The sequence below is a fragment of the Ambystoma mexicanum genome, chromosome 7q (assembly GCF_040938575.1).
Source record: "Ambystoma mexicanum isolate Mex_15411 chromosome 7q, UKY_AmexF1_1, whole genome shotgun sequence".
Lineage (NCBI taxonomy): Eukaryota > Metazoa > Chordata > Amphibia > Caudata > Ambystomatidae > Ambystoma > Ambystoma mexicanum.
Genome location: NC_090941.1, coordinates 114,592,421 through 114,606,917, shown reverse-complemented (window position 1 = coordinate 114,606,917; position 14,497 = coordinate 114,592,421). Strand labels below are relative to the sequence as shown.

General features: G+C 44.0%; 1 protein-coding gene across 2 annotated transcripts in view; it reads right to left on the bottom strand.

The window, feature by feature from the left end:
• MID1 (midline 1) overlaps positions 1-13,184 on the bottom strand; it is a 484,850-nt gene extending 471,666 nt beyond the window's left edge. The window contains exon 1 of one of the 2 annotated variants that reach the window (XM_069640367.1): positions 12,753-13,184. The gene's annotated coding sequence lies outside the window, so the exon portion shown is untranslated. Of the gene's footprint in view, positions 1-12,748 lie in introns of both variants that reach the window. The other variant, XM_069640365.1, reaches the window with a different exon arrangement.
• Positions 13,185-14,497: the final 1,313 nt, after the last annotated feature.

The window sequence follows — 14,497 nt, the reverse complement described above, 5'->3', positions numbered from 1 at the left end:
CAACTGCACTACGCACCAACCTCGTTGTTTTCATTTTGGGGTCCTCCAGATGTGTTGAACTTTAACTGATAAGAGTTGTAGTCCAAAACATCTGGAGAGCCACATAATAAGTAACCGTGCACTAACTCAACAAACTTGTCCTCATACCTTTCCCAAATGATCCTGTTTCGCTGACCATTGTGGCATTCTCCTAAAGGCCAATCGGGGCTTGGAGTGGATACACTTTCACGAAAGGAGCTTTTTTTCTAGTCTATTTTTTTAAGACTACCTTTCATGCTTGGAAGCTTCCCCAACAAGTTAAGTTGCCAATGAAAGAAAATTGTCTACTCACACTAAACAACCACGTTGGCCTCCTCTGAATTTTAAATGAATGCAGTAAACTTTATTTGCTGCCTCATTAAAATAAAAAAGTAGTGGCCTTAAACTGCTTGAAGGTCTCCATCGCTGCTCTGTTCTGCCACCACTTAAGAAGCGGAGGAAAGCAATATAGTCCCCAAAGGGCAAAAACAGAGTTGCCTTATTTATTTTATTTGGGTTTTTATAGAGTGCTGACTTAGCTTCAAGAAGTAACAGAAGTGGGGGTGGGGTAGATACAATCATTTCAGAGCCTGGGGGTGCTAGATGGTCCCTGGGGGTGGGCGTGGAGTCAGTTGTATTAAAGTTGGGCGAGTACACATTTAACTGTGGTGCTGTTGGAAATATTTCTAGGATGTGCTGCTATGTTATTAGCTTGGATATTTTCTTGGGAAAATATATGCACTAAATCCAATAAAAGGCGGTGCTGCTCCCACATCTTGACACGGTATTTGCCGGCCATTCCCGGCAAAGTAAGGATCAAAACACACAGCGTATAATCTAAGCAATAGTTCTTATTTCAGACAAAGCGCCTTTAATGCGCATGCACGTTACCTATGCGAACCCTGCGTGGTTTTCATGAAGCCTCGAAAGAGCTCACTGGAGTATGGCTGTGCAGAGCAGTAATGTGGAAACTCGACAGCCATAGGCACAGTGCTCCTGCTTACCACAGAAGGCTTTTTTGAGCTATATAAGTAAACCGACCTGAGCTCAGCTTTTCATTCATAGGGAATCTCAGGAGGATAGCGCAGGGGCAACGTGCTCACCTTGGAAGCAAGACAACACAGAGCAACACAGATTCGATCCCTGGGTCGGCGCTTACATACCTCTGGGTATTAAGAGTGTTATAATTAACCTATCATATCGTAACACCCAGATAAAGGTACCTCTGTATAACACGTTGTTTGATGTCTGCTTTATTTTAACAAATGGTGGCTGCTGTTCAGTTCAAGCTCTGCTACGATGTACCCTGTGGACTCACTACTGACACAAGCTGTGTCAGATCAGGCGGAGGTGAGTGGCTATAGCAGCAGGCAACGGGTTGCAGTGTTATGAGTGTCCGGTGGTAGGGCGTTTTTCTAAAAGTGCATTCAATATGAGTACATCATAAACAAAGCACAAGTCGAGGCACCACGCAGGTGGACGGTGCCCACCAACTTTTTTCAGTGGGTGGATGCTGGCGCTGCTGTGTATATTCGAGGAATTAAAAAAGAAAAAGGTGCCCCCACTTAACCAGTCGGGGTCCGAACCCAAGATCTCCTGGCTGGGAGGTCAGACCGGCACAAGACCTTTGAATTGCTGAAAAGTAAGCAGTGAAATGTCTTATATTGACATTCTGCTATACAGGACATGAATTGTTACAGAGTCTTAGATATAAAAGGCTTACAGCTTTTATACTTAGCCAGCTATGTTATAGGGAAATCTGTTCTGTTGGCAAATGTTTACTTGTCCTGTGCACTTTCTTCCGTTGGGAAAGACACTGAAAGACATGTGCACATTTCACTGTAGGATACTTTCAGTTCCTGTGACATCACTTTCCATTGCATACGTCACAGTTCCCCACTTCCTTTTGTTTGGGCTATTAGGTGGCACTTGTGTCTCCTATAAGTCGAAAATATTGCATTAGAGTAATGGTAGCGAGAAATGGCATATGACGGGACAAAGCTTGTTGGTGTTGTTTGGTTATTTGCCCACCCATTCACTGCCCCTGGACATGCTAATCCCTATGGCAATTCCCACCCTGTTCCTTCCTCTTCCCGCCCAAAACACCTCCTACTAGGAACTCTTTTAGCTCACTTTCATAAACCTTACCATCAAACTTTGCACTCAAAGTACCTCATTCTAAGTTGGGTGGTGCAATAAAAATGTGCTAGTAATAGCATTACCGCCCAACTATGAGTTGAAAAGGCCCCATTGAGTTGAATGGACCAAACATAAATGGGGACTCACATCGGCACTTGTAACCCTGCAGTAACAGTAATTGTGTTGGGTGGTATTCTGGTGGATTTTCCACCGGGATAGCGCCCAACTCATGATGAAGCTCAACATGCCTGTCAAGTCTTTATAAAAGCAGTCTTCTGGGAGTTAATGACTTAATTGGAGCTGTAAACACGGTATTGGTATAATATAAATGTCTTAAAGGGATAGTCCAGTAAAAAAATGTATTTAAAAAATAGATAGGCAACATTAAAAAAAAAATACTAGCACTTTTTTAAAAAAACTTCCTATGTAAAATTTTGAGCTATTCAAGCTCAAAATTCACAAAAGCAAGCACATGGGCGCATCCATTTTGTGAAATGCCTGTGCTGGCTTTTGCTTTTGCGGCACTAATGAAGGAAAAGCCAGCCAGCTGTAGTAAACAAAAGCTACCGCTGGGTGGCTTTTCCTTCATTGGTGCTGTACGCGGAGGACGGGGACCGGAGACCAGAGCAGGAAAGCTGCAGCTGAATCTCGGTAAGTACTATTTTTTTTTTTTTTTAAATAAGCACTAGCTGCGGTTTTTTTTCTAAGTTTTCCGAGCTGGAGTAGCCCGGAAAACTTAGAAATAAAACTGCAGCTTTAAAAACGTTGTATTTATGATTGCGGTCGCTTTTGAAGTGACCGCAAACATAAATACAACGTTGTGTTTGAAAACGCTGCGGTTTTTCTTTCCAAGTTTCTCAAGCTCCTCCGGCTCGGAGGAGCCTGAGAAACTCGGAAAGAAAAACCGCAGCGTTTTCAAACACAACCGTTTTGTGTTTCTGCTTGCCTTGGCTTTCACTCTCCCCTGGGGGAGCACCGGAGACCCAAAGTGATAGCCACAGCAGGCGGTTGTGTTTGAAAACGCTGCAGTTTTTCTTTCCGAGTTTCTCAGGCTCCTCCGGCAGGAGCCTGAGAAACTCGGAAAGAAAAACCGCAGCGTTTTCAAACACAACGTTGTATTTATGTTTGCGGTCGCTTCAAAAGCGACCGCAAACATAAATACAACGTTTTTAAAGCTGCGGTTTTATTTCTAAGTTTTCCTGGCTCCTCCAGCCTGGAAAACTTAACGCAGCTAGTGCTTATTTTTAAAAAAAAATAAATAGCACTTACCAAGATTCAGCTGCAGCTTTCCTGCTCTGGTCTCCGGTCCCCGTCCTCCGCGTACAGCACCAATGAAGGAAAAGCCACCCAGTGGTAGCTTTTGTTTACTACAGCTGGCTGGCTTTTCCTTCATTAGTGCCGCAAAAGCAAAAGCCAGCACAGGCGGGCATCCATTTCACAAAATGGATGCGCCCATGTGCTTGCTTTTGCGAATTTTGAGCTTGAATAGCTCAAAATTTTACATAGGAAGTTTAAAAAAAAAAAGTGCTAGTATTTTTTTTTTTAATGTTGCCCATCTATTTATTAAATACACATTTTTACTGAACTATCCGTTTAAGCAGGTCGGCCTTCAGCTGCTCGATTTATAACCTCTATGCTTATCCACAAATGTTAAAAACAAGCATTGGGAAAGCCAAAAGTTTTAGGTTGCATATAAGTATTAGGAATTTGTCAGGCACTGCTATTAGAAGCCCAGGTACTCTGACCATTTTGTACCCGCTACCATCAATGGCCAGTTAATACTGGGTTGCAGACATTAACTGTACAACTAACATAACCTCCATAGAACCTATTTCATGGACAGACCATTTACTACTCACATTTGACCTACAAGATGGTATACTCCCCATCAGGACTAAGGTTATTTCTCCCTCTATGCCAACTAGAAACAAGAAAAATATTACAATAGGTAACCTCAAGCCTTTTCTTGGACCCTTGCTCAATCCACCACCCTCGGCTGACCCAGCTGAGTTAGTGGAGCTATATAACAAAACTATTACCATCGCTCTAGATACTATTGCACCCTTAGAAATACGCAAAAGCAAACCATCTGCTCACCATCCTAAACTCAAATACTTAAGAAAAGAAAAAAGGAAACGTGAAACTACTTGGAAAAAATGATCCCTCCACCATAAATCAAAGACCAAATATGGTGCACAAAAATTCAAGACGCCTTAGCCAATAAAATTACAATGCTCCAAAAGAAAATGATGATCGACAACAAACTACACCTACTACCGCAAGACAACATCCAGAAACCATACCCCAACATTTCTAATCTGCCCCAATGTTTTAAATTTACCCTAGTCTCCACCCAAGAAGTAATAAAGATCATGGCCTCCCTTAAACCATCTAACTCCCAAGGGGATGTATGCTCAGCATCCGTCATAAAGGACGCAGCAAGTACACTCGCCCCTTTTATCACCTCTCTAATCCATGCCTCCTTCCAAACTAGTACCGTACCAACCAACTTCAAAAAAATCATGGGTACTCCCTCTCCTGAAAAAACCTTCCATGGACCCTAGCATACCTACTAAGTTTGGACCAATCACCACCATCCCATTCTTGCTAAAGATTATAGATAAAGCTGCCTATAATCAAACACAAAACTATCTTGAGAAAAATAAGTTACTCAGTCTACGTCAATCAGGCTGCAGGCCCCAAAATGGCACTGAAACAGCCTTGATCAATCTAAAAATCCAGATTGACAGTCTAAAAGACAAAGGTAGCTCAGCCCTCCTGCTTCTGCTGGACCTGTCAGCTGCCTTTGATTTGGTTGACCATAATATTCTGTGCAAACATCTTTCCACAACAGCTAACTTCTGACCAGAAGCCACAGCTTGGATCAACTCTTTTCTAAATAACAGGTCATTGAGTGTCCTCTCCACATCGGCAACAGTGGACCCAATCCCCATATCATATCCCACAGGGCTTGAGTGTCTCACCGACTGTGTACAATGCATTTACAAAACCTCTGTTTGATGACCTGGACTATCTGGGTATCACCTACACTAATTACGCAGATGATACCCAGATAGACATACCTTTGATGGGCGACTACGACAAAGATCTAGCCCTTGTTAACAGAATCTACCTCATCATTCAGGCATGGATGGCCACACATGCTCTCTGGCTGAATGACGAGAAAACCAAACTACTCCTTCTAGCTACCCCCCATTAACATTACCAAACTGGGTGATCCATACCGATCTTTTAACACTGACGGACACGTTATCAAGGTCGTGAGAGAAGTAAAAACGCTAGGCTTTTACCTAGACTCCTCTTTAAACGTGTACAAATAAGTCAGTGCAACAGCCTCTGCAACAGCTTACACCTGTAAGTTGATCTGCTCCTGCAGACATTTCCTCTCCACAAAAAGCTGCATCACCCTATCCAGAGCCCTTGTGCTCTCTAAAATCGACTATTGCAATGCACTTTACTTAGGAGCCAACAAACAAGTAATCAAGAAATTACAGATCTTACAAAATAATGCCCTCCGAACAGCCCTTAGCATTCCTTGTAGACAACACATCTCCTTGATTAGACGAGATAACAACTGGCTTTCTATCAAAGAATGCATCCAACTCGAAACAGTGTCCCCAACGCATAAATGCCTTAACAACTCAGCCCTGTAATACTGTATGAATAAGTTCTCCAAAAGCCATCATGCCTGACTAACAAGGTCCTCCAATACAGGATGTCTTCAAGTACCGAGATACAAACTTAAAAAAGCAGGTGGCAGCAGCTTTCCAGTCCTGGCTGCACAATTGTGGAATACTCTACCTACATCCCTTAGAGCTGACCAACTCTTCCATAAATTTAAGAATATATGAAAAACCGGATTATCACCAATGATAAACCCCACTAGCCTCACATGCCTCCCCGATGAATTCTTAAACCGGTCTTCAACTACCTACAAATGTGACACTATTGTACACTGTAAATACTTGTAAATATTGTATATCTTACTATTACCTCTGGCTATTAAAACTGCCTTTATGTCATTTATGCCGTCCTCTGTAAATATTTTCTGCATACGTGTACATACCTTGTAACTAAGTAACTGCATTTCCTTGTAATGCACCCAGATACCTCAGGGTGTGGTGCGCGCTATAAATAAAAATCTAAGAATACCACTATTTCAGTGCCTTTGCCTTTCCCATGCCTGCACAAAAGCCCAAACTGGTGGCATTGCCAATGCTTGCTTAAGACAAGACCTCTGACTGTAACTGCACATTAAACGTAGAAAAGGAGAAAAGGACAAGGGGACTTGACATGTATAACATATTTTGCCACCACCGAGTGCACTACCATGTGCAATTTACCACCAAGCAAGCAAAAATAACACAGAATTACAATTTAATATAACAGTCTCAATTCACACTCAAGAATTGGGGACGCCAGCCTGTGTCGCATCTAGATAGGTTTGTGATTGTCGGCATGATCCACTTCTCACTGCTCTCGCCCTCCCCCACCTGCCTAATCCCACTCCCTATTCCCTCTCCCCTTCAGTCAATTGCTCTTGTCACTGTTTTATCGAATGATTCATGATATCATTTTGCTTCATCTGTTACATTGTTCATGTGATTATGTATAATGTTGTTCCACTGTACAGCGCCTTGGTGTAAAGCGCTCTATAAATCAAATCAAATCAAAATTAAATCAAATCTGACTACTTGGATGGAATTAGGAAGGTTTAGCATACACCACACTTGATAGAACTCTGATTGAAATGTGAATGTTGGCATGCGCCACACTTAGAAATCCTAGCTTTGCCTCACATCTAGATGGGATTATGAAGGTTAGCAACCACCATACTTAAATGAAACTGTAAATGTTAGCATGTGCAACACTTAGACGGAATTCCTAAATTTGACATGCGCCGCATCTAGATAGATTGTGAATGTTAGCATATGCCACACCTAGATGGAACTTGGATGTTAGCATGTGCCACACTTAGAATTGAGAACATTAGCCTGTGCCGTACCTAGATAGGATTGTGAAGGTTAGCGAGTGCCACACTTAGACGGAATTATGTAGGTCAGCAAGTGCTACACTCGGACAGAACTGTGAATGCTTGCATGTTAAATGTCATATAACCCACTAACCAATATAAACTCAAACTCCCTGCATACTCATCTAAAAAAACTCACACAACCATCTCTCGCACAACAAGCTGGACGCACTTCACTACACTGCGACAACACATAAACCTCACCAACAGCACACGCGGACTGGCACCGATCCAATACTCACACCAAAGCTCAGCACCTGGCGTCTACCGAGATGAAGCTTCCAACAGTACACCACTCCTCTCTCTATCCTACTCCCTCTTCACCTTACTAACCCATCCCACCTTCTCGTTTACAGATCCGCCAGAGCACCTGGGGAACAATTCCATTGGTGACGTTGCGCTATATAAAACATAACATAACTCAAGAAAAGTAAAAGTAACCAGTCCCTGAGTGCTACTTACTGTATGGTAATAACCATTTTTTTTAAAGGTGTGCTACATGCTAGATTAATTCAGCTTCTAAATGCTGCATTAATTGCAGCCATTATTTCTTAATTTTATCAAGTACTCTGATGCATGTTGACCTAGTCAGCCCTTCCAGGATTTGAACTGCCAACATGGCGGCCGGGTGCGCGTCAGATGTGAATGCTTGACCTGGTGTTAGCAATACGACTGGTCCAGAATATTGCCTAAATATTCCATAGAAGAGATCTGATAATACCACATCTCATTGCAGGGATAATCAATGTGGGCATTTAGAAAACAAGGTGAGAGTGATGCTCATGTGTGTAGTGGATAAGTGCTATGCCTTGCACAGTGTGCACTGAACAAAATGTGAACAAATGCAGTCAAGCTGAAACAGAAATACAGCTGTACCTGAACGGCACAAACGTCTTGTTGTTACTTGTGTTCACTAACACCTGGTATTGTAGCTCAGTGGGTTTGGATGCTTCCTGTCGAGATCTATGAGTGACTTGAAAGTCATATTTTGAATAGGCATTTAACGTCCTGCTACTAGTGAAATGGATGGCCGATATTATCGTTTAAAGCCTAGGGTGACCCACTGGTTTCTGGCTCTATGGTAGCCAATTGTAAATATGTGCTCGACTGTGAGCTTGCACATGACACAGTGGAGAGACGCTATACATTGCCCACTAACCAACCAACAATCTCATCTTCCATGTTCAAACACAATAGATGAAAAACAGCTGTCGCCCACAGAGCAATTTTAAAACCACTCCCTATAAACATCAATCCAGTCAGAACCCTGCACCTCTACAACAACCAGCATAACACTCCCTGTCAATGCACCCTACCTCCACATGCGCACACGGGCATACAAAGGCCTCTCTGCCCTCAACACAGACCATCTAGAACCACGCCCGCACAGAGAGCCCAGGTACTTCCCACCAGCAGACAACAACGCAACAGCAAAGATGTCTTGCATTTTCACTCTCTCTCCCCCATCCCCTCTCTTCCAGGGCAATCGGAACACCTGTAGAGGATCTATGTAATTATTGCAACCTAGTAGTGTAAGCCTTGCCAGAGCTTATTTCAGTCGAGTTCCAACTCAGCAGGTGAAGCCTCACTCCTTTGATCTGAGAGTATCTTGCAGTCGAGTAACATTCAAGTACCATGACATTTGCTTATACTATTACCTAGTATGTCAGTGCTCAGAAGTCTGACGATTATGCTATTAAACAAATTGATCACATGTTATGATTACTTATTGACTCACAACCTGTTCTATTTACTACGGTTGCTTTCCCGATTCCTGGAAGTAACACTTGAGTAGACACTTGAAAGAATGTGATGGAAAGTGGACCAGTGCAGTAGTAGTGGAGGTAATGCCATGGTACTGGGACTCATACTGCACACCGCTGCCATTTGAACGGTCTACAGGGGAATCGTACAAACATTTCGCCCTCACAATTACGATAGCCTAAATGCCGACTTTTTTTTTACCCCCCCTTACACCACATATATATGTGCGAGGGTGCAGAATACAATATTAATATGGGTGGTGCGGGGGTCTCCCCCCGCAAATATATGTGGTGTAAAGGGGTTTTTAAAAAAAAGTCGGCATGTTCGGCCGTTTCAATAATCACATAAATCCCTAGGTAGGTGTATTGGTACACAAATGTTACTGGACTGCAAGATGCTCTCAGATCAAAGAAGTGGCCGCTTAACTTGCTGAGTTGCAACGCGACTGAAATAAGCACTAGTAAATGCTGCAATACTGGGTAAGAGTTTAATTAATCATATGTAATGGCACTCAAATGTTACTCGACTGCAAAATACTATCAGCTCAAAGAAGTGATATTTCACATGTTAGTTGGATTTTGAATGAAATAAGCACTAGAAAGCGCTGCAATACTAGGTACGAGTTTAATCAAATGTAATACTCAGATGTTACTCGACTGCAAAATGCTTTGAGGCAAGTGCTTCACTTGCTGAGTTCGAACTCGACTGAAATAAGAAAGTAAGCACTACAATAAAAGGTAATAGTGTAACCAAATGTAATGGCACTCAAAGGTTACTTGACTGCAAGATATTCGCAGCATAGAGAAGTGAGGTTTCACTTGCTGAACTGGATTTCGACCGAAATTAGCACTAGTAAGCGCTGTATTACTAGGTAAGCGTTTAATCAAATGTAATAGTACTCAAGTATTTCTCGACTGCAGGATGCAGGATGCTTTCAGATCAAAGACGTGCAGAGTTGGAACTCGACTGAAATAAGCACTAGTAAGCACTGCAATATTATGTAAGAGTATAACCAAATGTAATGTACTCAAATGTTACTCGACTGCAAGATGCTCTCAGATCAAAGAAGCACGCGCTTAACTTGCTGAGCTAATCGTTCATTTTGCGTCCTACATAACGCCAGCGTGTCATACCAAAAGAAGGTCAATGCGTGACATTGTATACTTCCTGTTGGTCACTTTTTGTTTTTGGCTGGCACTGAGATGCGTATCAGTTTGCGAGGGTCCACAAAAACATTAATGGTGAGACTCTGGGCCGGTCAAGTAGATACATTCTATATGAACCCTCTTTCAGTCCCTCCCCCAGGACAATAAATTGCAAGTACGATGCCAATGACGCAGGCAGTTCACATGAAATATCTCCAAATGGAAAAGGTGCATGAAAGGGAGAGGTGCAACCTTTTTCAAATTTTCGAGGAACTTTGTGCACCCGCCAAGGAAGTTGCTTTTGAACCCAAGGCACTGAGATTGCACTCACAGAGGTGACATTCAGGGCCAGATTAACAAAACGTTGTTCAATGGGATTGCGCCTTTGTAAAACACTTTTGTAAATTAGGCCAGTAGTGTTAACCCCAACCCAGGCAGCTCAGGCCATGCTCAGAAGGGGGGCAGGCTAGCCCAAGGAGCGGGTGTTGCAGTACAAAGAGGGGTTTAGGGTACTGAAGGAGGGGCGTGAGAATATGGGGGAGAAAGTGGGAATGAAGGTGAATATGGGAGAGAAAGTGGGAATGAAGGTGGAGAGGAATTGGGATGATAAGGGGCAGGAAGTGATTAATTATGTAATTAATTGTTTAATTAATCAATTGTTTGGTGATGTTATTTGATCAGTAGGCTGGAAGGCCAGGGAGCCAGGTTAGCCTGTATTTGTAAGCTGTGGCCTGTCAAAATAGAGCGCCCTTTTCCAATTGAAGCAAGTCTGAGATTTTTGTGCAGTTAGCCCAAAGGGGTTTCGAGCTTGTGTCACTGGGTGCCTATGCAGAGGTTGTGTGTGCATGGGCGGAAACGAATGTCAATTGTGAATTCCCCAGTCTGTCATGTGCTCTTCAGCCCTCATAGACAACCCAAGGCTGACCTCTACCGGCAGAATGGGGGGGGGACTCGGCAACTTTTGCAGCAAAAAAAAATACGTTTTCCAAACGTCAATTTAAGACGTTTAGAGTTTACATCATTTCCGAAAATATGATTCCCCTGTGGGAGCAGACACAACCACACGAACTGCAAATAGCACATCTGGTTAAATGACTTCAAAATATTATTTTTGCAGTGTGTTTCATGCCTGTGTATTGTTTAAGAAGATTAACATTTTCAGAAACACTGCAATCTCTAACAATTAATATTTTCCCCAGACAAAAATAGCTATGGAATAGAAATCAGTGATTGCAAACTTTTTTAAAAACTGTCTTTCTCTGTGATTCGAGTCCTTCTTCGTACAGTTATGAGCCTCTGCCCGTTGTCATGGTTACGATGCATGCCCATTTGCCACGATGCATGCCCATTTGCCACCTAAGTGATCAAAGGCACAAGACAACACACACGTTTCCCTACTTCCTACCGTGCAATACGCAGCCACTAATTAACCGACCCGCTCTAGGCCTGTGGACTCCATGCACATGCGCCCCTTTCATACCACGGGATGGTGGTACATTTTGCCTGGAGGGGGAGAAAATTCCACAAGGAACAACTCATCCGCTCCCGCAGAACTCATCAGGCCACCACTGCCAAGGTTGCATTTCTTGGCACAGACATCAACCGGTATGGGCTGCCAAACGAACAGGAGCAAGGGATAAAAGTTGGGAGACAGAGCAACGTACACGCACTGTATCCCATCAACAATTGTTAATTAAGTTGCTCTGTTTTACAGTATGCCTCAAAGTACATGTTGACTCCTAATAACAAAAAACATTCACAATCCACCAAGACAGTTGTTTTCTTCATTTACCATGAAATGGTTTTCTTTGAGTCATCTGCATGCAGCTTTACTTTTTTATACACACACCACATGCCCCATGCAATTACTGGCATGTCAAAATGCGGCTTCTAGCAGCAGAAAAGTATTCCAAAGCCATATGGTATATCCTTTGGAGCTATTCAGGCATTGTGAATTACACGGGATTTGCATATTTTAAGCCGAGCTTGCCTTCCCCGCTGACAAGTGATTCTCTCAATGCCCAGCCTGACACCGCTGCACAAACCAGGGAACAAAACTTGCAAAAGTCTCTTTCATTGCCTGCTAATTTCCCAGCGACCGCCTGGCAGAGGGGAGCTTAGAGCCTGGAGTGGGTGTCATGAGAGTGGTCGCAACTCTCCTTGCAAAAAAAAGGTGGGGCCCGTTTGGAGAAACACCATTAAATTCCCGGGCGAATCCCCCTTTCACAAACTCACAAAATGCAATCTGCAAAATCTAAGTTTAACAGTGAACTCAAACGTGTTGGAAATACACACGAGGCACTTAAAAGTTCAGGTATCCAAGGCAGCACTAACGTAGGTTAAAAGGAACCGGCTCAGTGGGCCTCATTTCAACAACCTCAGACAATTGGATAAAAGGCTGACCAGGGTGCACTCCTTGACTTTCGATGACACATTGGTCCCACATTTAACTCGGGGCTAAATCAACATTTGGGACACAAGCAGCAGGCACATACATGATTCGGAGGTCGCTGCAGGAATGTTTAACCTCCTGGGGTGCCTTAGCGGCATGTTTCTGTCACAAAATGTCCGCTTGCGTAACTTTGAAATGCCGGCGGTTACGTGCCCTTAGTTCCACAGCGTGCCTTACCTGCCTCATGTTTAGAATCCCATAATCCATCCGGCACGAAGGAGTCTGCCGCTCGCGCCGCACGGAAGTTTCCCCCGAGCCGAGGCGCAGTCCGCCGGCGCGCGCCGGGAACGGTGTGACAGCCTTTTACCTCCCCTCGCTTCTCTCTGCACTTCTGCGGGCGCTGCTGCTCCCGGGCCCGGTGGCGAGAAGGCGCCGCAGGTCGCTGAGCCGTCCTTCCTCCTCAAGGAGTCAGCCAGGGGGAGAGGCAGCAGCGAACCATCCGCCTATCTCCTGTTTCAGACGCGGCCGGTGCGGGCTGGGGGAGCCCAGGCGGCGTCACCAATCAGCAGCCGCGAGGGGGGGAGGGAGAGCAGGGCGCACACAGGGCCGAGCCTACACCAGGATTAAGAAAGCTTTCAGGAGTTTAAAGAGCCGCAAAGCAGCTGGAAACAGCGGCCGACCTTTACAAAGCGGGGAAGTCACCCTGTTGGTGTCAGAGTAGATGATACGCATTTGCATTTAAAAAAAAAATTAAAAAAATAAACGCCGGAGAGCCTTTAAACAGGCTGCGGCGCGGAGCCTGGCAGGGCCCAGTACCACGAAATTGCTACAACGTCAGCTGCACACGTTTCATGCACGGGAAGGTCGGGCACGCATTTCTCCAAATGAACTGCTCCAAAAAGGTTACGGTCTGCCCCCGAAGGAGGTCACAAGGTTCGCAGGAGGGACATTTTTAAGCTTCTGGCGCAATAGTCAATGTTTCAACACATTTAGACGGTTGCGAAAATCCAGGAAAGTCCACGAGGATATCGACTGAGTAGACGCGTGAACATTTGGTCAAATGTGTGAGACTCGCTGCCTGTCACTCACTCCAAATATGCGGCCCCTTTACTTTCTGCGTGTTCTAATTTGTCACAGGAGTGCGATGCCACTAGGGCAGTGCCTGGCATTTACAATTTAATAAGTCTTAATTCACACAATCAAGAAAAGTTAAAGTAACTCGGCCCTGCGTGCTAGTTATTGTTGGATATTAACTTTTTTTTTAATTTAAAGGCGTGTCACATGCTGGATTAGATTAATTCAGTTTCTAAACCCCACAACAATTGTGCCAGCACCCCCCGCATGCAGGGCAAATGGACAGTTCCTCCTCCTGTAACCACTCGCGTTACTTTTCTGTAACGCTGTTGGTCAGCTGGCAAAGGCAATAAGCAGTGGAAAGAATCATTCACAACTTCATATAATTGTATATGCGGCACAACCACTTGAATGTCAGTCTATGATGTCCCCATTCCATCCACAAACTTATTCTACCATCCAATACCGGGTTTGTGTGTCCAATCAATGACATGATGTGCAGTGTTTCTGATAGAAGCATTATTTCCCAGTTTGCAAATAAATGCAATGGCACGTGTGCGCTATGTTCTTCAACCATGCCAGGCAATGCCAATAGAGAGGTGTTGCCTTCACTCCTAGTAAGTGGGGGGGAGATGTCGCACTCCACTTGTCCCGGTATGTAATATTGTTCCTAGTTCCTTCATGCAGCCAATCATCATGCATGGTGGTTGGCGCGAATTAAGTAAATGAGAATATAAGAATATATGGAATAGGAATCGGAGCGTTGCTATTTCCTGTTTGGTGTTTCCAGCTTCGTACGGGCCAACCCTCTAGCTAAACATATGTTGCCACTTACCTAGTCCAAATATTAAAAAATTTGCAGTTTACACATATTGTGTAGGTTGCCAGGAGCATCAACTTCTGGTTTTCCCT